The sequence below is a fragment of the Saimiri boliviensis genome, chromosome 14 (assembly GCF_048565385.1).
Source record: "Saimiri boliviensis isolate mSaiBol1 chromosome 14, mSaiBol1.pri, whole genome shotgun sequence".
Classification (NCBI taxonomy): Eukaryota; Metazoa; Chordata; class Mammalia; order Primates; family Cebidae; genus Saimiri; species Saimiri boliviensis.
In genome coordinates this window covers 83,618,410-83,640,252 of record NC_133462.1, presented here as the reverse complement: position 1 = coordinate 83,640,252, position 21,843 = coordinate 83,618,410, and the positions used below count along the sequence as shown (strand labels likewise).

At 39.6% G+C, this 21,843-nt stretch overlaps 1 protein-coding gene and 1 pseudogene across 5 annotated transcripts in view; both read left to right on the top strand.

The window, feature by feature from the left end:
* The window catches only part of ARID4B (AT-rich interaction domain 4B), a 166,719-nt gene that overhangs the window by 23,325 nt on the left and 121,551 nt on the right, over positions 1-21,843 (top strand). The window lies entirely within an intron of this gene.
* Positions 6,445-20,507, top strand: LOC141581096 (small ribosomal subunit protein uS19 pseudogene; annotated as a pseudogene).

Sequence of the window (21,843 nt, the reverse complement as noted above, 5' to 3'; positions counted from 1 at the left end):
AAATATAGCAGTGTGATCATAGGTAACTATAGCCATGAACTCTTGGACTCAAGGGATCTTCCCACCTCAGCCTCTTGAGTAGCTAGGAATACAGGCATGTAGCACCACACTCAGCTAAGGTTTTTATTTTTTCTTAATGATATGGCCTCACTATGTTCCCATGTTGGTCTTGAACTCCTGGTTTCAAGTGATTCTCCCTCCTTTGCCTCCCAAAGCACTGGGATTACAGATGTCAGCCACTACACCCAACCAGACATTTTCTGTTTACTTCTATGGACTTAATTTTGTTTAATCCCATTTCCTGCCACCCATTATAATGTTTTTCTCTCTAATTTCTATGTGCAAGTTTTTTCTCTCACATTGAAAAACATTCCAATTGTAAGTCTTTCTGCATTGATGGAGGTAGTGAAGGAGGGTTCAAGTCATTTACAACTGTTGTAAAAAGATTTTATTTGGCATGGTACAGTGTCTAATGCTTGTAATCTCAGTATTTTGGGAGGCTGAGGCAAGCAGATCACTTGAGGCCAGGAGTTTGAGACCAGCCTGCCCAACATGGCAAAACCCCATCACTATTAAATATACAAAAAATTAGCCAGTCGTGGTGGTGCGCAACTGAAATCCCATGAACTCAGGAGGAGAAGGTTGTAGTGAGCCGAGGTCATGCCACTGCACTCCATCCTAAGCAGCAGAGGGAGAGACTCGGTCTTTAAAACAAACAAACAGGCCGGGCGCGGTGGCTCAAGCCTGTAATCCCAGCACTTTGGGAGGCCGAGGCGGGTGGATCACGAGGTTGAGAGATCGAGACCATCCTGGTCAACATGGTGAAACCCCGTTTCTACTAAAAATACAAAAAAAAAAAAAACCCAACAAAACTAGCTGGGCGTGGTGGCGCGTGCCTGTAATCCCAGCTACTCACGAGGCTGAGGCAGGAGAATTGCCTGAGCCCAGGAGGCGGAGGTTGCGGTGAGCCGAGATCGTGCCATTTCACTCTAGCCTGGGTAACAAGAGCGAAACTCTGTCTCAGAAAACAAACAAACAAACAAACAAACAGGATTTTATTTAAGGGATCACACAGAACGCTAAAATTATGTATTCACATTTGGAATACTAAGACAGATGCAGTCGAGCGTGGTGGCTCACACCTGTAATCCCAGTACTTTGAAAGGTCGAGGCAGGCAGATCACTTGAGGTCAAATGTTCAAAACCAGCCTGGCCAATGTGTTGAAACCCTGTCTCTACTAAAAATACAAAAATTAGCTGGGTGTGGTGGCGCGTGCCTGTAGTCCCAGCTACTCGGGAGGCTGAGGCAAGAGAATCACTTGAACTGAGGAGACGGGTTGCAGCGAGCTGAGATCATGCCACTGCACTCCAGCCTGGTGACAGAGCAACACTCCATCTCAAAAAAAAAAAAAAAAAGCTTTGATATGATATATTGTAAGTCTGTGGTAATAAAGAATAGTTAATCCTCACGTACTTTAGTAATTAAAACAATCCTATTTTTTGTAGGCATGTAATTGCTGAATTTATCTTTTATTGCTAAAGTAACATCCCATTTATCTCAAACTGTCATCAGTCTTGTGTTCTGAAATAGTATTAAAATACTTATCACACCAGCCTCTGTCCTGGTCATCATGTTCTTTATGCCATAATTATTATCATCATTGTTTTTGTTATTATCATTTGTTAATTTTGCCACTGCTTATTTAGTATTTAGTGTGTGTCAGGCTTTTTTTTACATTATATATATTTTTCTTATTTGAAGGTAATTTCTTGCTCTGTTGTCTGGGTCAGAATGTAGTGGTGTGATCATGGTTCACTGTAACCTTGACCTTCTGGGCCCAGGTGATCCTCCCACCTTAGACTCGTAAGTAGCTGGGACTACAGGTGCCCACCATCATGCCTGCCTAATTTCTAACTTTTTTTCATAGAGACAAGGTCTCACTATGTTGCCTAGGCTGGTCTTGAACTCCCAGGTTCAAGTGATCCTCCTGCCATGTCTTCCCAAAGTGCTGGGATTATAGGTGTGAGGCACTGTGCCTAGCCCATTTAAAATTTTAGTTCTCTAAATATCCTGAGAGGTACATACAGATATTTTTATTTTACAGATGAAAAACTAAGGTAGAGAGATTATGTAACTTACCTAAGGTCATACCACTAGTAAGTGGCATAGCGAGGATTTAAACCTAAACTACTCCAAACCAGAGCTCTTACTAATATTAATGCTGTTCTGCCTCTTATTTAATATATATCTTTACTTGGATATCTACTTTTCTTAGTACACAGAACACTTAGAAGTACCAAATACTGTGTGAGTTGTTAGTTGTGAGTAAGCGTATGTGTGTATGTGTGTACCGAGAGGGAGGAGTTTTGTACAAATCCGGAAGTTAGAGATCTGGAAGTTAGAGATCTGATGGGAGTCTCACTGGGCATTTCTTCTGCAGGCTCTAGGGAAAGTTGGTTTCATTGCCTTTTCTAGCTTCTAGAGGCTGTACTTCCTCTTTTGCCTCTGGTCTCTCTCTCCTATTTTCACAGCCTAGTGTCTTCAAATGTGTCTCTGACATTACCTCTCCTGCCTCCCTCTTTCACTTATAAGTACTCATGTTTACATTGGGCTCACCAAGATAATGCAGGCTAATCTCCCCCTTTCAGGGTCAACTAATTAGCAACTCTAATTCCATCTGCAACTTAAAATTTCCACTTGATAAATAACATAATATTTTTACTTGTTTTAGAGATTCGAATGTGGTCATTTTTGGGGGAGGAGGTGTGCATTCTGCCTACCACAGTTTCCTTAGTGTTGCAGAATGATTTAGCCTTTTAGGCCTAACTGTAAAATGAGATTAATATTTACTATTTACCGCAAAGGAATCTTATGAAGATGGAAATTATATGCTAATATGGACAGGCCATGCATAGGATACATTTAATTAGCAGATGCTTTCTGCTTGATCTTATCTGCTAGGTAGTTGCTCGAGGTGATAGGTAGTTTCCAGGGTAACCACTAGGTTTGATAAACTCCAGTTTGAATGCCTGACTCTTCTAAAGGCAGATGTTTATTTAGAATTCAGCCTTTCTAGACCTTTGCATGATGAGGATAGTGAGCACAATGGTGGAAAAACAGATGAGTGCTCCTTAACTCTAATTTGTTTTATGATTTAAATCTGTCTTTATCTGTAAGATACAGTTCACTTTTTAAGTAGGCAAATTTTCTGTTTAATATGATTTTCCAAAAGATTGCTATAGAAAATAATTAAAAGGGACCTTGAGTAATTGCACTTTTAAATCACACTTAAGATTGTTTGTATGTGCTAAGATGGTGGTTTTTGAAGTTAATGTTGTCATTTCTTTTTTTTTTTTTTTTTTTTCTGGGACACGGTCTCCCTCTATTGTCCAGGCTGGAGTGGTTTAGTATGATCTTGGCTCACTGCAACCCCTACCTTCTGGGCTCAAGTGATCCTCCCACCTCAGCCACCCGAGTAGCTGAGACATCAGGTGTGTGCCACCACACCTGGTGAATATTTTGTAGAGACAGGGTTTCACCATGTTGCCTTGCTGGTCTCAAACTCCTGGACTCAAGCAGTCTGTTCACCTCAACCTCCCAAAGTGCTGTGATTACAGGCATGAACCACTGTGCCCGGCCTAGGCAATTTACTTCTTTGAGTTTTATTTTCAGCATCTAAGTAATGTCACTAATAACATTTACTTTGTTGCTTGCTTTGCTATTAAATATGATGATTCATGTAAAATACTTGTGTTTGGTTTATATGTGCCAAAAAGTAATACCTGTAATATATTGTAGCGTCAGTGATGAACTGCTTTACCAAATGTCGTTGAATGACTAATTTCTAATAATTTAGAATATGTATTTAATATAGCTAGTGTGCATTTCACTATGGTAAAAATAGAGTACTTATAACCTGTATACCTAATTTTTGGAAGTCAAATTCATATAGCTTTGGTTAATCTTTGTTCTTTTTACATTTTATTATTATATTTTAGACAGGGTCTTACATTGTTCTACAGGCTGCAGTACAGTGGCATGGTAATAGCTCATTGCCGCCTCAAACTCCTGGGCTCAAGTGATCCTCCCACTTCAGCATCCCAAGTATTAAATAGCTGACATTACAGACATGTGCCACCATGCCTATCTTTCTTATTTTTTGTAGAGATGGGATCTCACTATGTTGCCAACTTCTGGCCTCAAATGATCCTCCTGTCTTGGCCTCCCAAAATGCTGGGATTACAGTAGTGAGCTACTGTCTCCAGCCTCAACTTTGTTTTTGGAGTCAATTTGTGTAGCCTTTGTTTTTTGCTGTTTTTTTTTTTTTTGCACCCCTAGTATTTAATTGAAAAAAAGAAATGGCTTTTAGAACCACTGAAAAATATTTGTTTTGGGGGCAGTGTCTTTAGATAACATAAAATTCAGGTATATAAATTTTGGGTGGAAGATAGTACAGCCTCATTGGTTAAGAATGTAAACTTTCAAATCAAACTGCTTGAATTCTAATCCTGGCACTGTTACTTACTGCCTTGTGACGTTAAGCAAATAATATAACCTTCTGTGATGCTTAATTTTTAGTCTTGTCTGAAATGAGGACAGTGATAAAACCTACCTCCTACTTAGGAAGGTTTGAATGAGGCAATCCATGTAAAGCATTTAGCATGGCATATATTAAGTGATCCACAGCAGTTACTGTTACTAGGAATGACAAATAAGAGAAAGGATAAGCAGTGGGCAGATAATCCAGTGCTAGCATGTGCTGTTTAGAGCAGTGTTATCAATAGGAGTATAATGCAAGCCATGTTTAATTTTAAGTTTTATAATAGCTGCATTAAGTAAATAAAAAGAAACAGGTGTTGAAATTCATTTTAATAATGTTTAATTTAACCCAGCATATCTAAAACATTCTTATTTTAGCGTGTAATGATATCAAAATTATTGAGATATTTTATATTTTTTCCAGTTTATATTTATACCTATAGCGTATCTTAGTTTGGATACTAAATTGCCTGCGTGCCTCTGCCTCTGCCTGCCCGCCTTCTTTCCCCTCTTCCCCCCCCTCCTTCCTTCCTTCCCTATCCCTTTTTCTCCCTCCCCCCACCAATCCCTTTTTTTTTGAGACAGAGTCAGCCAGGGACAGTGGCTTATGCTTGTAATACGTACCAGCACTTTGGGAAGCCGAGGTTGGCAGATCACTTGAACCCAGGAGTTTGAGACCAGGCTGGGCAACATGGTGAAACCCTGATTCTACCAAAAATATAAAAGAATTAGTTAAGCATGGTGGTGGGCACCTGTGGTCTCAGCTAATCCAGGAACTGAGGTGGGAGGATCACTTCAGCCTAGGAAGTGGAGGGAGGTTGCAGTGAGCTAAGATTGCACCACTGCACTCTAGCCTGGACCAGAGAGAGCAAGGCCACCCTGTCTCAAAACAAAACAAAGCAAAACAAAACAAAACAAAAAAACAGGGTCTCACTCCTACTGGCTGAAGTACAGTGGTATGATCACAGCTCACTGCAACCTTGACTTTCTGGGATCTGGCGATCCTCCTACCTCAGCCTTCCAAGTAATTAAGACTATAGGTGTGTGCTGACACACTTGGCTAATTTTTTGTGTTTTTTATAGAGACAGGGTTTTGCCTTGTTGCCCAGGCTGGTCTCAAACTCCTGGACTCAAGCGCTCCGCCTTGGCCTCCCAAAGTGCTCGGATGACAGATGTGAGCCACCATACTGGGCACTAAATTTTCAGCAGAGATACTTGCTCTGTATTTAGATTTCGTAAAATTTACAGTAGAAAAAGATTCATTTATTCAGGTCGTTCTAAACATACATGCAAGTTTTCAAATAACTGACTTGAGTATTTTAAAGTTAAAATTAATTAAAATTAAATACGATTACAAATTGAGTTTTTCTGTAGTAGCCACATTCAAGTGCTCAGTAGACATGTGACTGGTGCCTCCCTATTGGACTGCATAGGGTTTGGAGGCTGTCCACCCTGTGTCTCTGTTCTCTCCTGTTCTTCCCCATGCTTCCATTCAGTTGTTTTATGGTGCTTGTGATTTTGTATTTTCTGTAAGAAAGTTCTTCTTGGCCGGGCGCGGTGGCTCAAGCCTGTAATCCCAGCACTTTGGGAGGCCGAGGCGGGTGGATCACGAGGTCAAAAGATCGAGACCATCCTGATCAACATGGTGAAACCCCGTCTCTACTAAAAATACAAAAAATTAGCTGGGCATGGTGGCGCATGCCTGTAATCCCAGCTACTCAGGAGGCTGAGACAGGAGAATTGCCTGAACCCGGGAGGCGGAGGTTGCGGTGAGCCGAGGTCGCGCCATTGCCCTCCAGCCTGGGTAACAAGAGCGAAACTCCATCTCAAAAAAAAAAAAAAAAAAAAGAAAGAAAGTTCTTCTTGCTTAGATAAGGTTTTGCTATCTTCATTTTAATAGCAGTATATTCTTGTTGAATATTGGCATTTTTTAATGTACAGAGAATACATTTTTTTCTTTCACTTTTCTTTGAATGTATTTTCTTTTAAAATAGTTGATTTTTCCAATAATTTAAATTTGTTTTGTTTAACAATATATATATCTATATATTCAGTAGATATTGTGTCTATCATGTGCCAAGTATTTTTTTTGTTGTTAAAATTACAGTTAGGGCTAGACGTGGTGGCACATGCCTGTAATCCCAGCACTCAAGAAGGCTAAGGATCCCACCCTAGGAGAAAGCCAAGGAATTTGAGACCAGCCTGAGCGACACAAGGGGACCCCATCTCTACAAAAAATAAGGAATAAAAAAATTAGCCAGGCGTGGTGGCAGATGCCTGTGGTCTGAGCTATTTGGGAGGTTGAGGTGGAAGGATTGCTTGAGGCCAGGAGGGCGAAGCTGCAGTGAACTGTGTGCCGGTGTGCTCCAGCCTTGGCAACAGAATGAGACCCTGTCTCAAAATAGAAAATTACATTTACTATTATTATTTGAGTTGGAGTCTGTTGCCCAGGCTGGAGTACAGTGGTGCAATCATAGCTCACTGCAGCCTCTGCCTCTGGATTTCAATCAGTTCTAGTGCTTCAGCCTCTGACATAGCTGAGAATATAGGCGCCTGGCACCATGCCAACTAATTTTTATATTTTTAGTAGAGATGGGGTTTCACCGTGTTGACCAGATTGGTCTCAAACTGGCCCCAGGTGATCCACCTGCCTCGGCCTCCCAAAGTGCTGGGATTACAGGTGTGAGTCACTACTCCTGGTGATATTTATATTTTTATATATGAAACTTTATAGTCCATTTATTGTTTATTTCATTTGATCAAGAACATGTACAGACTATCTAGAACATATTCGGTATGTATTTATCTAGAACGTAGTCTGTGCATATTTAAGGAAATGCCATGAACGAAACTTGTTCATAAACAATTTAAGCCAAATGCCCTAGAGATTTGTTTGCGTTTGAAAATATTTAAAATAGGGATATGATGGGAGGAGAAAACATTTATCATTGAAGAATAATACTGGCTGGGTACAGTGGCTCATGCCTGTAATCCCAGCCCTTTGGGAGGCTGAGGTGGGAAGATTGAGCCCAGGAGTTCAAGACCAGCCTGGGAAACATAGTGAGATCCTATCTCTGTATTTAAAAAAAAAAAAAAAGAATATCTAAAAAATATATTGTTGTAGTTCCTTTTTTTCTCCTTGCAAGGCATCTTTAATGTAGAATAGGCTAAATATAGTAATAATAAAAAAGATGAAGTTTATTGAGTACGAATTTGTATGTGTTGTCTTCTAAGCACAGATATCTCATTTAATCTTCATAATAGCACTGTGAGAATACTTTTATTTTCCCTGTTTAAAGATAAGGAAAATGAGGACTAGAGAAAGTCATAGAGCATATTTGAACTCAATTCTGACTCCAGAGTCTGCTTTTCTTTTTTTTTTCTTTTGAGACAGAGTCTCGCTTTGTTGCCTAGGCTGGAGTGCAGTGGCGTGATCTTGGCTCACTGCAGCCTCTGCCTCCTGGGTTCAAGCGATTCTTGTGCCTTACCCTCCTGACTAGCTGGGATTACAGGTGCCTGCCACCATGCCTGGCTAAATTATGTATTTTTCTGATAGGCATGGGTTTCTCCATGTTGGCCAGGCTGATCTCAAACTTCTGACCTCAAGTGGTTTGCCTCCCTCAGCCTCCCAAAGTGCTGGGATTACTAACCATGTGTGGCCTAGAGCCTTTTTTTCTAACAGTCATACCACTTACTAGTTGCTGGATAGAATGAAAAAGCAAATGGAAGTACTTCTCCCCACCAGTAGTTTTTCTGGGTTTCTTTTATGGGGGAGCTACAGTAGAGTAACATGCGGGGAGCGGGGCAGTGTTTCAGCAACCCCTTTGGATATTTGAGAACAGGGCTAAATACTTAAATTCCTTCTGTAACAATAAAAAGATGCCCAGTAAGTCGCATTCTTTTTTAGTTCTATATTCTTTGCATCATACCTTTAAACACTGGTTGCTTCTAAATGAAGCTTTAGAATCCTTTGTAAGATAGTACTACTGCTAAGGCACATCAGCCAACCACCAATGGCTAAGAATTATGAATTCAAACTCTAGCGTAGACCAGCCCCTTCGTTTGGATCTCTGAACTCAGTCCAGAGTTCTTTTCCAGAGACTGCTCTATTTTTAAAAACTAGTGCCAGGATTCAGATCTCAAATGATGACATTAAATACTGATAGGCAAGAAGCATTTGTTTTATGAGTAACTCCCTGATGTATTAGAGTCTGGTGTTAATTTTTGAGTAGGCTAAACTCTTAGCATTTGTTACTTCTTCAGGTATTAAACCTTCAGATGATTTTAAAAGCACAGTTTATCCCTTAGGAAAACACCAAAAAGCTTCTCATATACATGAACTTGTATTAGGGTCACACTTTAAGGTGGCTCTAGAAGGTACAATGAGAGACTTAAAATAAGACTGCTTTTTTTGTTTTTTAAAAACATGAAGTCTCACTTTGTTGTCTAGGCTGGCTTGGAACTCCTGGGTTCAAGCCATCCTCTTGCCTCCACTTCCTGAGTGGCTTTACAGGAGGATTACAGGTGTATGCCATTGTGCTGGGCTAAGACTACAGTTTTTAATGAATGAAATGTCTCTGTGCATGGTTTGAAGCCAACTTTTACGGCAAATATTAACAGTGTGGTTTGGTTTCCCCATCTCTGTGCCCCTTAGGTTAGAACTTAAATTGTTCTGATTGTAGTAACTGTGATTAGGTGTTGATGAAAAAGATACTGGGTTCTAATTAAGTAAAATGAAGATCTCAAATCAAATTGAAGTAAAATGAAATGCTATAACTATAAATACAGTTCTGCTTAATAAATATTTAACTGTGGTTAGGCATGGTGACTTTATAATGCTGATAGTCATTTTCATATATATGGATATAATGTGATATAGTAATTGATTTTTAGATTAAATATATGAGTTGAAATATAACATTTTTTAGTTTTTGGAAAATTTAGTGGTGTTAATTCTGGAGACTAGTAAATATAAATGAATAGAGACCAACATACTTCAGGATAACAGACATGCTGGTAATAACAGCTTTAAAACTTTACTATGGAAATTTACAACATAAAAAAATGAAGTTCATTGATATTTTACATTTTCATTGCCTGGCCTCATCAGTTGCCATTATGTTGCCATCCTGATATTATCTGTTTCACTCTGCTGCTCCTCTTCTCTCCTTTCTCCCTCACCATGTAGCATTTTAAATAAAATCCCAGATATCATTTCACCCATATGTGTTTCAGTATGTATCTCTGACACACTTGGACTTTCAAAGTACAAACATCATGCAAATGTCACAACTAATAACATTAATTCCTTAATGGCATCTGGTAGTAAGAACATGTTCAAATTTACCTGTCTCAAAAATGTCTTTTACAATTTGTTTGTTTACATTAGGACCCAAATAAAGTCTACACATTGCGGATGGAAGATACAGTTCTAACTGGTCTCTTAAATCTCCTCCCCTTTCGTGCCCTTTATTTGATAAGGAAACTGTGTTATTTAACCTATCGAATTTCTCACATTCTGTTTGGCTGATTACATGTTTGTGGTTTGGTTTAACTCCTGTAATTTCCTGTAAACTGATCATTAGTTCTGGAGAGTTGTTTTTGGTGAACATTCTTTATAAGAAGTGCTGTATTCTTTGTTTCTTACTATCATGAGGCCCATAAATGCTAGGTTGGTTCACTTTGAGTATTGCTAGGATTGGTCACTGGTTTTAGATGTTGTTGGCCTGATCTATCTTATATAAAGTTTTTATCAACTTTCATGCAAAGGTTTAAGCAGCATCTGAGGATTGTTGACTAGATCCATTATATAAGGATTGCAAAATGGTGGTTTTTGAATTATATCACTCCTACATTTATTAGTTGAAGTTCTTCTATAAAGAACTTTTATTTCATGTATTTAATATCTTTAAAATCTAGAAATGCAGGTTGTAACAATTTAATTTCTCAGCTATCTCATTTTGCTGGTTTTGATAGAGTGAGACCCTGTCTCAAAAAAGAGAGAAGAATAAATTATGAATTCATACTGATATTTCCAATTTTCATGAAAAATTACAGAGGTTTTATTTAACGTATTTTATTATTTATTTATTTTAGGACGAAAAATATGTCTATTTAGAGTTAGCCAGCTGGGCTCAGTTTAGATGATCCCAGTTTTGTTGGCAATATCATCATAGTCAGGAACCAGTAGAATATGTGCCTTCTTTCCATCAGTCTGATCAGGGTGTTGATCTTGGCCATGTCATTGCCACAGAGATTTTTCTTAGCCTGTTTTGATCTGGTGTTAGTTGGCCTTGATGTCCACAATGAACAGAAGAATGTTATTGACTTTTTTTTTTTCATGGTTGACTCAGTGGTCAGGGGAAACTTGATAGCATAGTGGTCAAACTTGTTTCCCCTGGACTGGGCCACTTTTCCAAGGATATCTGGGCTGCCTCCAGAACAGCAGCAGTGGCTTGGGCTGTCGTTAGGTGGGTGACGTGAAGATTGGCTGTGGATGCTTTTCCACACTGCTGTTTTGGCTTTCAAAGCCTTTGGTTTGACTTTGACGTTGGGAGAGCAGGGGCTTCCCTCTTTGCCTGTGATGCCATCTTGGTGAATACAGCCGTGTAACTTCTTTACTATTTGTATCTTTTTTTTTTTTTTTTTTTTAAATTGAGATGGAGTTTCGCATTGTCGCCCAGGCTGGAGTGCAATGGAGTGATCTCTGCTCACTGCAACCTCTGCCTCCTAGGTTCAAGCAATTCTCCTGCCTCAGCCTCCCAAGTAGCTAGGATTACAGACATGTACAACCATGTCTGTCTAATTTTTGTATTATTGTTAGAGACCAGGTTTCGCCATGTTGGCCAGACAGGTCTCGAACTCCTGACCTCAAATGATCTACTGTCTCAGCCTCCCAAGGTGGTGGGATTACAGGCATGAACCACCACACTCAGCCTATATCATGTTTTATCTTATGCTAAAAAATTTGGTTCCTAACATTATTATTATATTATACATATATATTAGCTTTGAGATAAAAATACTGTAATGTAGTTTGAGATTCCTTTGTCTGTTTATTTTTTGTCCTTAGACTGTATTCCAGTAGGGATATAAGCTCAGAATGCTTTTTAAATAAAAATAAAATTTTTGTAAATATTAATATTTAAGATACTTGAAATAATAATTCTCTGTGTATTTATGTCAGCAGTTGAAAATAGAATATTTACCTCAGTTTGGTTTTGTTTTCTATGAGTGCTTTTTCCTTTTCAATTTCCTCGATGTAAAATATTTACATGGTTTCAAAATGTAGAGCATACTGTAAAAAATCTGTGGCTGGGCACCGTGGCTCACTCCTGTAATCTCAGCACTTTGGGAGACCAAGGTGGGCAGATAACTTGAGGTCAGGAGTTCAAGACCAGCTTGGCAAGCATGCTGAAACCCCGTCTCTACTAAAAATAAAAAAATTAGCCAGGTGTGGTAGCAAGCACCTGTAATTCCAGCTGTTTGGGAGGCTTGAACACCTGGGTTCAAGCAGAAGAATTGCTTGAACCCGGGAGGTGGAGGTTTCAGTGAGGCGAGGGGAAAAAAAAAAAAGGAAAAAAATGATGCTGTTGATTTATATATCATTATTCTGCCCATATCCTATAGTAACTAAAGAAGTTTTATTTTGTTGTATGTTTTAACTTAAAATTTAATTTATGCTTACATGAATTTTTAAAGGTTCGATATGAAAGTCCGTTGTAAATTTTCCATGTGGCCAGATGGTTACTAGATGTCAGTAAATAGATCTTGTTTGGCTGGGTGCGGTTGCTCACGCCGGTAATCCCAGCACTTTGGGAGGCTAAGGCGAGTGGATCACAGGGTCAGGAGATGGAGACTATACTGGCTAACACGGTGAAACCTTGTCTTTAAAAAAAAAAAAAAAGTTCTTGCTTATATATTGCATTTTAGAATTTTGAATATTTTACCGGGTTTTGAGCATATTATATGTCATTAGAAGGCAAATGAAACTATAATTTTAGAAACTAAGGTTATGATGTCTGCAGATGATCAGTTTTACTGCTTGTAGTCCACCCACTCCAATCAGTTAATGACTAAAGATAATTTTACAGGCTGATCCACTGAAATTTCTGACGTAGAGTCAGACTTCCAGATTATGTTGCTGAAATTTGCCAAACTAGGCATTTTTCTGGTGGAGGAGAAAGGAATCTTTTCCTAAAAGTCTGGTGTGTGTATATATATATATTTTTTGCTTAATGCCTAGTTACCATGGAAATAGATGTTAGAATCAGCTCTTAAGTAGGTAGGTAGTGACAAACTGGCTGTACTGTTGAATTGGATTGCCAGACTTTATTTGGCCCTTTCTTGTTTTCATCCTTCTACCTTCTCTTTCATTATTTTCTTTTGGTTTCTATGCTTTTTAGAATATTCTGTATAGTTAAACCCAAACTTGACTTAACCTAGGTTTGGGTAACAGTTTGCTTTTGCTTACAGTTTATACTATCTAGGTAGACATTTAACCTCACATTTGCTGTATTTTACCTCACATTTACTTAAATAGAGTATAAGTAGGTAATTGTACTGACTTGGACCATCTACTTTTAGTGCTTCTAACAAAAGGTCTGGAAAGACCTGTAACAAGTTAACGGTGATTGTCTGTAGGGGGTGACATTATAGAAAATGTTTAATGTCTACTTTTTTTTTTTGGAGACGGAGTTTCGCTCTTGTTACCCAGGCTGGAGTTCAATGGCACGATCTTGGCTCACCGCAACCTCCGCCTCCTGGGTTCAAGCAATTCTCCTGCCTCAGCCTCCTGAGTAGCTGGGATTACAGGCACGTGCCACCATGCCCAGCTAATGTTTTGTATTTTTAGTAGAGACGGGGTTTCACCATGTTGACCAGGATGGTCTCGATCTCTCGACCTCATGATCCACCTCCCTCGGCCTCCGAAAGTGCTGGGATTACAGGCTTGAGCCACCGTGCCCGGCCTAATGTCTACTTTATGGAGTTATGATGTTTGGTTTTTAAAATGAACATGTACTACTATAAAGTTTTTTTACTTGAAAAAGTTTGTGTTGATGAATAGTATTTAAAATATAGTAAAAAGTAAGAGAGAAAAAGTGGAAATCCTCTCTTACAGCGTATTTGTTTTTGGCCTTAACTTTGGCATTTAATTGTGTGATGCTGATTTTTACTTACTGTACTTAGGTACTGAGGGTAGCAGTCCCTATGTCATAGTGTTGCTGAGATTAAATGAGATGACTAAAGCATCATGTTTGGCACAAGGGGAGCAATCAGTAAAATAGGAGCTCTGGTTTTTGTGGATCTTCGATTTGCTGCCTTGTAGATTTTTAAAGTAGTAGTATAGCTATACAGGTATGAGGAATGTGTTGTGGAGTCTTAGAAGACCTATCTACATATTCATATGAATCCACAACCTTCCCTTGGAGCATTCTTCTTCACTATGTACTTTTACTTTAGCTTTTCTCTTCTGTCAGTATAATTTCTAGTCATTTCCAGTTTTCTGCTCATCAGAGACTTTGGGGTCCATGTTGTACCTATTGTGTTACTGTTACTTAAAAGTAGACCTATATCTTTATCTTGTTAGTAGTAACCAAAAAAGTTCAATTTCAAGTTTTATGCATATTCTGGATGAGTTTACTTAACCCAACCTTCAATTCGGTCATGTGATTGAAAAAAAGATTTTTTGGGGCTGCATTTTCCAGATATCACTGTAGACGGAAAATTTGGAATTTCTTTTTTTTCTCTGTTTTGAGACAGAGTCTCACTCTGTCACCCATGCTGGAGTGCAGTGGCGTGAACTCGGCTTTCTACAACCACCGCCTTCTGGGCTCAAGCGTTCCTCCTGCCTCAGCCTCCCAAGTAGCTGGGATTACAGGCATGTGCCACCATGACTGGCTAATTTTTTTGTATTTTTAGTAGAGACGGAGTTTCACCATGTTTGCCAGGCTGGTGGTGAACTCTTGAACTCAAATGATCCACCTGCCTTAGCCTCCCAAAGTGCTGGAATTATAGGCATGAACCACTGCACCAGGTCAAAACTTGGAATCTTTTTTTTCTCTCATTATTATTATTATTGTTATATTCATTTTTAAAATTTTTTTCTTTTTAATTTTTACTTTTTTTCTTTTATTTTTATTTTTTCTCTATTTTTTGTTTTGTTTTTACTTTTTCATTTTTTTCCCTCTTATTTTTGTTTTATTTATTTATTTTTTCACTTTAAAACTTAGAATCTTTAAGAGTCTTTATTAATTTATAAATCAGTAATGTTGGAATTGAATATTTGAAACTGGAACTGTTCCTGAAATATTGAGGATTCAAGGTTTCTTTGGGCACAGTTCTTCACAAAGGCAAACTCTTGGGGGCGATCAGGATGATTGCAAAATTATATGAAATATAATATGTAACGAAATGAAGAAGCAGACAACTTAAAAGGTGTATCTGTATTATTAAAGTCCAAATATCTATGCTAGTTTAATTTTTTGAATATTAAAACATATGTCTGAAAAGTTTTTAAAAATACCTATGAAGGAATGTAGTAAAAACCCTTTCATCCTACCTTTTCCCTCTATTTGTTGAATTTCCCTTCTTTTTGCACAGACAGCCGTCGTTTTTTGTGTATTGTTTCCACACAGAAAAACAAACACAAGTTTGCCGTCTTACTCCCTTACCCTATGCTTTCAGCTTTTAAATTATGCGCACTGTTCTGCACTTTTAAATTTTGTCACTTAACACATCTGGGAGATGTTTCTGTTATTAATAGAATTCCCTCCTTTGTGGGTTTTTTGGTTGCTGTTTTTCACATAGTCTCGCTTTGTCACCCAGGCTAAAGTGCAGTGGTGTGATCTTTGCTCACTGTGACTTTTGCCTCCTGGGTTCAAGCAATCCTCCCATCTCAACCTTCCAGGTAGCTGGGATCATAGTCATGTCCCACCACACCTGGCTAATTTTAGTATTTTTTAGTAGAGAGGGGGTTTTACAATGTTGGCCAGGCTGATCTCAAACTCCTGGTCTCAAGTAATCTGCCTAACTCAGCCTCCGGAAGTGCTGGATTACAGGTGTGAGCCACAACGCCTAGCCTTGTATGTTCTTTTTAACAACCTTTATTGAGGTATAACTTGCACACCAAAAAAATTAAACAATTGAAAGTGTAAAACAAAGGAATTTTAAATTCATGTTTAATTAACATTTTATTTTCTTTTTTTAGAAACACATTCTTTGACACTCAAGCAGGAGTGCAGTAGCATGATCATAGTTCAGTATTACCTCAAACTCCTGGGCTCAGGCGATCCTCTCACCTCAGCCTCCTGAGTAGGTGGGACTATAGGCATGTGCTACCATGCCCAGCTAATTTAAAAAAATTTTTTTTTTTTTTTTTGTACAGGCACAGTATCACTATGTTGCCTAGGCTGTTCTTGAACTCCTCTTCTCAGGAGATACTGCTACTTGGCCTCCTGAAGCTCTGGGATTACAGGTGTGAGCCCCCACACCTATAAAGGAATTTTTATAAATGTCTGGGGTTGCGCACCCATCACCATAGTCCAGTTTAAGAACATTTCTATAATCCTTAAAAAGTTGTCTCCTCGAATTGCCCGAACCCAGGAGGTGGAGGTTGCGGTGAGCCAAGATCGGGCCATTGCACTCCAGCCTGGGTAACAAGAGCGAAACTCCATCTCAAAAAAAAAAAAAAAAAAAAAAAAAAGTAGTTGTCTCCTCATCCCTGTCCTTCATGTCCATCTCTGGCTGCAGACAACCAGTTTCCTCATTTGTTTTTGCAGTTCTGTATAAGACAGATACATAAGATTTACAAGGTAACATAATTTATTTAGCCACACCCCTATTTTTGGACATTTAGCTTGTTTTTGATCTTTTGCTTTTACAAGCAGGTCTGAGATGAGGTAACTTTGTACATACATTGTTTCATACATCTGGAAGAGAATCTGTAATTTCCAAAAGTAGGGTTACTGATTAAAGCACATGTGTTTTTTTTTTTTTGTTTTGTTTTTTTTTTTTTTTTTGAGATGGTATCTCTGTATTGTTCCAATTTTAGTGTATGTGCTGCAGAAGCAAGCACGAGATGGTATCTCATTCTGTCACTCAGGCTGGCGTGATCTTGGCTCACTGCAACCCCTGCCTCCCAGGTTCAAGTAATTCTCCTGCCTCAGTCTCCCGAGAAGCTGGGATTACAGGCGCGCCACCATGCCCCAGTAATTTTTGTATTTTTAGAGGAGACGGGTGTCACCATGTTGGCCAAGTTGGTCTTGAACTCCTAACCTCAAGTGATCTGCCTGGCCTGCATTTTTTATTTTTATAATCATTGTTTTCCATATATATTATACAGATTTACATTCTCCCTAGCACTTTGAGGGCTAATGTTTTCCTATACCTTACCTGCTTACCTGCCAGGTACACCACCAGACCTCTGAATTTCTGAATTTTTGCCAATCTGATAGTGAAAAATGGTGTGGGTTTTTTTGTTGTTGTTTGTTTTTTTGTATTTTTGTATTTTTGTATTATTATTATTTTTTTAAATAGAGCCATGCTCTATCATTCAGGCTGGAGGGAGTGCAGTGGTGTGATCTGGGCACACTGCAACCTCCTCTTCCCAGGTCCAAGCAATTTTTCTGCCTTAGCCTCTCAAGTAGTTGGGACTACAGGTACATGCGAAAAATGGTGTTTTGAAGTAGTGTTTATTTAGTAGGTTTTACATCAAATTTATGAATGAGTATGAGCATGTTTTCAAATGTTTGAGTCAATTGTAATTCTTTTTATATGAACTGTTCTTTAATATGCCCATTTTTCTGTTGAATGGTTGGCTTTTTTTTTTAAGGCTCTAGAATTTCCTTCTGTCCCCCAGGCTGGAGTGCAGTGAACATGGCTTACTGCAGCCTTGACCTCCCAGGCTCAAGTAATCCTCCCACCTCAGCCTGCTGAATTGCTAGGACTACAGACACATGCTACCATGCCGGCTAATTTTTGAATTTTTTAAATAGAGATAGGGTCTTACTATGTTGCCCAGGCTGGTCTTGAATTCCTAGGCCCAATCAAATCACCCACCTTAGCTTCCTAAGTTTTGGGACTACAGGCCTGAGCCACTTCGCCTGGCAGGAATGGTTGGTCTTTTTAAAAAATTACTGATTTTAGATGTTCTTTATATGTGAGAGATAAGCTCTTTAGTGATATGAATTACAAATAACCTTTTTTTTTTTTTTTTTTTTTTTTTGAGACGGAGTTTCGCTCTTGTTACCCAGGCTGGAGTGCAATGGCGCGATCTCGGCTCACTGCAACCTCCGCCTCCTGGGTTCAGGCAATTCTCCTGTTTCAGCCTCCTGAGTAGCTGGGATTACAGGCATGCGCCACCATGTCCAGCTAATTTTTTGTATTTTTAGTAGGGACGGGGTTTCACCTCGTTGACCAAGATGGTCTCGATCTCTTGACCTTGTGATCCACCCGCCTCGGCCTCCCAAAGTGCTGGGATTACAGGCTTGAGCCACCGCGCCCGGCCCACAAATAACTTTTTTTAGAGTTTGTCATATTTTGATTTGTTTGCTTTGTGTATTTTTTGGCCATCAAGCATTTTTTTAAATGGTTAAATTTATCAATATTTTCTTTTATAGCTCCTGAACTTTGAGTTAATTTACTATTTAAAGTAAGTCATACATTGAATTCCCTTCCAGGATTGTAATTTATTTTGTCACTTTGAATTTAGCCAGACTTTTGGCCAGACCTACTGACTTTTATCTGTGATGAGTAACTTTGAACATACGTTATCTCACACATGTGCAAGTATGTCTGCCGGATGATTTTGGCGGTTTATTCCTAGGGCCAGGGTTATGTGTGTTTTTAGTTTTGGTAATTATTGTCAAATTGAATAAATGTATCTTTTAAGACTGTTAAGATACTACATTGCTAATAACTGGTGTAGAAATTAATGGTAATTTCTGTTCAAGATGCCAGATTGTTAAAACTTCTCCAGGATTAGAAAAGCTTTGGTTGAAAATAGAACATTCAACTATAAATAAGAGTCTTCTATTTTCATTATGTACTGGCCTTCAAGGCACCAGAATTATACTTTATAAATTCTTAGGGAGAATTTGGGTTATGTCTTAAAATGAAAAATGTTCATGTTCTTTGTGCTTCCTTTTGATACGTACCCAGAAGCAGCCTATGTACAGTTGCACAAGGAAGCTGGCATGGATATGTTTATTGCAGCCTTCTTTTTAATAGTGAAAAGCAGAAAACTGCTTAACACCAATAGAGGACAAGCTAAATAGCCATGGCAAATTTCTACAGTGGTTATATCACAAAAATAATTTGACAGTTTGTGTTTACTGATGTGGAAAGAGCTCTAAAATATTTTTTGAATGAAAGAAAAGTTGAAAGTATATTAAATGTATTACCAATTATGTAAAAATAGATTAACAGAAATCTTATTATATATGGATACATGTACATGTATGTAAGTGAAGGTCTGGAAAAAACCTGTAAGAACATATGCCAAAATGATAGTGATTGTCAATGGGAAGGGTTTGGGATTGGGTGTAGTAATTTAGGACTTACATTATTTATTTTTTTTATTTTTTATTTTTTGGTGAGACAGAGTCTCACTCTGTTGCCCAGGCTGGAGTGCAGTGGTGCGATCTTGACTCACTGCAACCTATCCCTCCTGAGTTCAAGCAGTTCTCCTACTTCAGTGTCCCGAGTAGCTGGGACTACAGAGTCTTGCTCTTTTGCCAGGAGCCAGGCTGGAGTGCCGTGGTGCGATCTCGGCTCACTGCAACCTGTGGCTCCTGGGTTCAAGCAGTTCTCTTGCCTCAGCCTCCCAAGTAGCTAGACTACAGGCGCACGCCACCACACCCAGCTAATTTTTGTATTTTTTAGTAGAGACGGGGTTTCACCATGTTGGCCAGGATGGTCTCGATCTCCTGACCTTGTGATCCACCCGCCTCGGCCTTCCAAAGTGCTGGGATTACAGGCATGAGCTACCGCGCCCATTTTTGTATTTTTTTTTTTTTTTTTTTTTTTTTTTAGTGGAGATGGGGTTTCGTCATGTTGGGCAGGCTGGTCTCGAAATTCTGACCTCAGGTGATCCACCTGCCTTGGCCCCCCAAAGTGTTGGAATTACAGGCGTGAGCCACTGTGCCCGGCCACATTAATGTTTTATTATTTTTACAGAGATAATATGCTCATAGATTGCACAACTAAAAGCCAATTTAAAATTTATGCTGGAAAAAATACGTTGTTTTTATACGTAGGTTCCTGTAAATGCAGAGGACTGGGAGAAGAGCCTAAATAAGGAGACAGTAGTTATGTTCATGAGGGATGTGGGAGCAGAGAAGGTAAAAGACATTGGCTTTTTGTATACTTCCGTGTTTTTGTACTTTTATAAAGCAAATGAATTCATGTATTAACTTCTGTGCTGAAGAAAGGACTAAATTCGGTGATAAGTGCGCAGGCGCGGACAAGAACGGTCTTTTCCTAGGATCCGGCAAGATGGCAGAGGTAGAACAGAAGAAGCGGACCTTCCAGAAGTTCACCTACCGTGGCGTGGACCTGGACCAGTTGCTGGACATGTCCTACAAGCAACTGATGTGGCTGTACAGTGCGCGCCAGCGAACCGGGGCCTTCGGCGGAAGCAGCACTCGCTGCTGAAGCGCCTAGGAGGTGCCTCCCACGGAGAAGCCGGAAGTGGTGTAGACGCACTTGCGAGACATGATCATCCTGTCCGAGATGGTGGGCTTGCATGGTGGGCGTCTACAACGGCAAGACTTTCAACCAGGTGGAGATCAAGCCAGAGATGATCTGACGCTACCTGTACGAATTCTCCCTCACCTACAAGCCCGTGAAGCACGGCCGGCTGGGCATCGGGGCTACTCACTCCTCCCGCTTCACCCCGCTCAAGTAGTGGCTCTGCTAATAAAGGCACACAGATCTCCAAAAAAAGAAAAGAAAAGAAAGAAAGAAAGGACTAAATTCTTGAGGACCAGGAATTCATATAAGAATATCTTATTTTGTCAAGCTCAATTTAACAATACTTAGTGAAAATGGTAGCTGCCCGTTGAATCACTGGGTGGAGAATAAAGATGTCAACAGAAATAGTTTACTAACTTGCTGATAATTAGGCATCAATTTGCTTGATGTAATGCATGTTTATTACTTCAGGGCAAGGAATCTACTTATAAAAATAAGCAGATTCTTTCTCATATACCATCATGAACACTAGTAGTTTCTGGTACATTCAAGACAGTACACACAGTGAGACTGTTCTTGACCAGTAGCCTCATCTGGAATCTCCTTTTATCTTCTGCTTTGTTACTACAATCGCCGCTGCAGTTTGGATGTCTTTCTAGTTCTCTTTTCTTTGTTTACTAGTCTGGGATCAGATCTGTTCTTTTTATTTTTATTTATTTATTTATTTATTTTTTTGAGATGGAGTTTCGCTCTTGTTACCCAGGCTGGAGTGCAATGGCGCGATCTCGGCTCACCGCAACCTCCGCCTCCTGGGTTCAGGCAATTCCCCTGCCTCAACCTCCTGAGTAGCTGGGATTACAGGCACGTGCCACCATGCCCAGCTAATTTTTTGTATTTTTAGTAGAGACGGGGTTTCACCATGTTGACCAGGATGGTCTCGATCTCGCGACCTCGTGATCCACCTGCCTCGGCCTCCCAAAGTGCTGGGATTACAAGCTTGAGCCACCGCGCCCGGCCTGTTCTTTTTATTTTAACTTTTTTTTTTAAAGACAGGGTTTCACCGTGTTGGTCATGGTGGTCTTGAACTCCCGACCTCAGGTGATCCACCCACCTTGGCCTCCAAAGTGTTTGGATTACAGGCGTGAGCCACCACAACTGGCCAGATCTGTTCTTAGGAAATGGAAGTCAGCGGTGAGGAGTAAAAGGGCAAACAAAAAATTACTTTTTCTGAGACAGAGCCTCTGTTATCCAGGCTAGAGTGCAGTGACATGATCTCAGCTCACTGCAGCGTCCACCTCTTGAGTTCAAGCGATTCTCCTGCCTCAACCTCCTGAGTAACTGGGACTACAGGTGTGTGCTACGACACCTGGCTAATGTTTTATTTTTCATAGAGAAAGGTTATCACCATGATGGCCAGGCTGGTCTCTTAACTCCTGACCTCAAATGATTCACCTGCCTCAGCCTCCCAAAGTGCTGGGATTATAGGCATGAGCCACAGTGCCTGGCCGGAAGGTAAAATTTTAAATACCTTTATTCAGTTAGTCACTAAATGTGAGGATGTCTTTATCCAGATCTTCTCTCACCATCCCAGCATTAGTGTAAGCCATCAT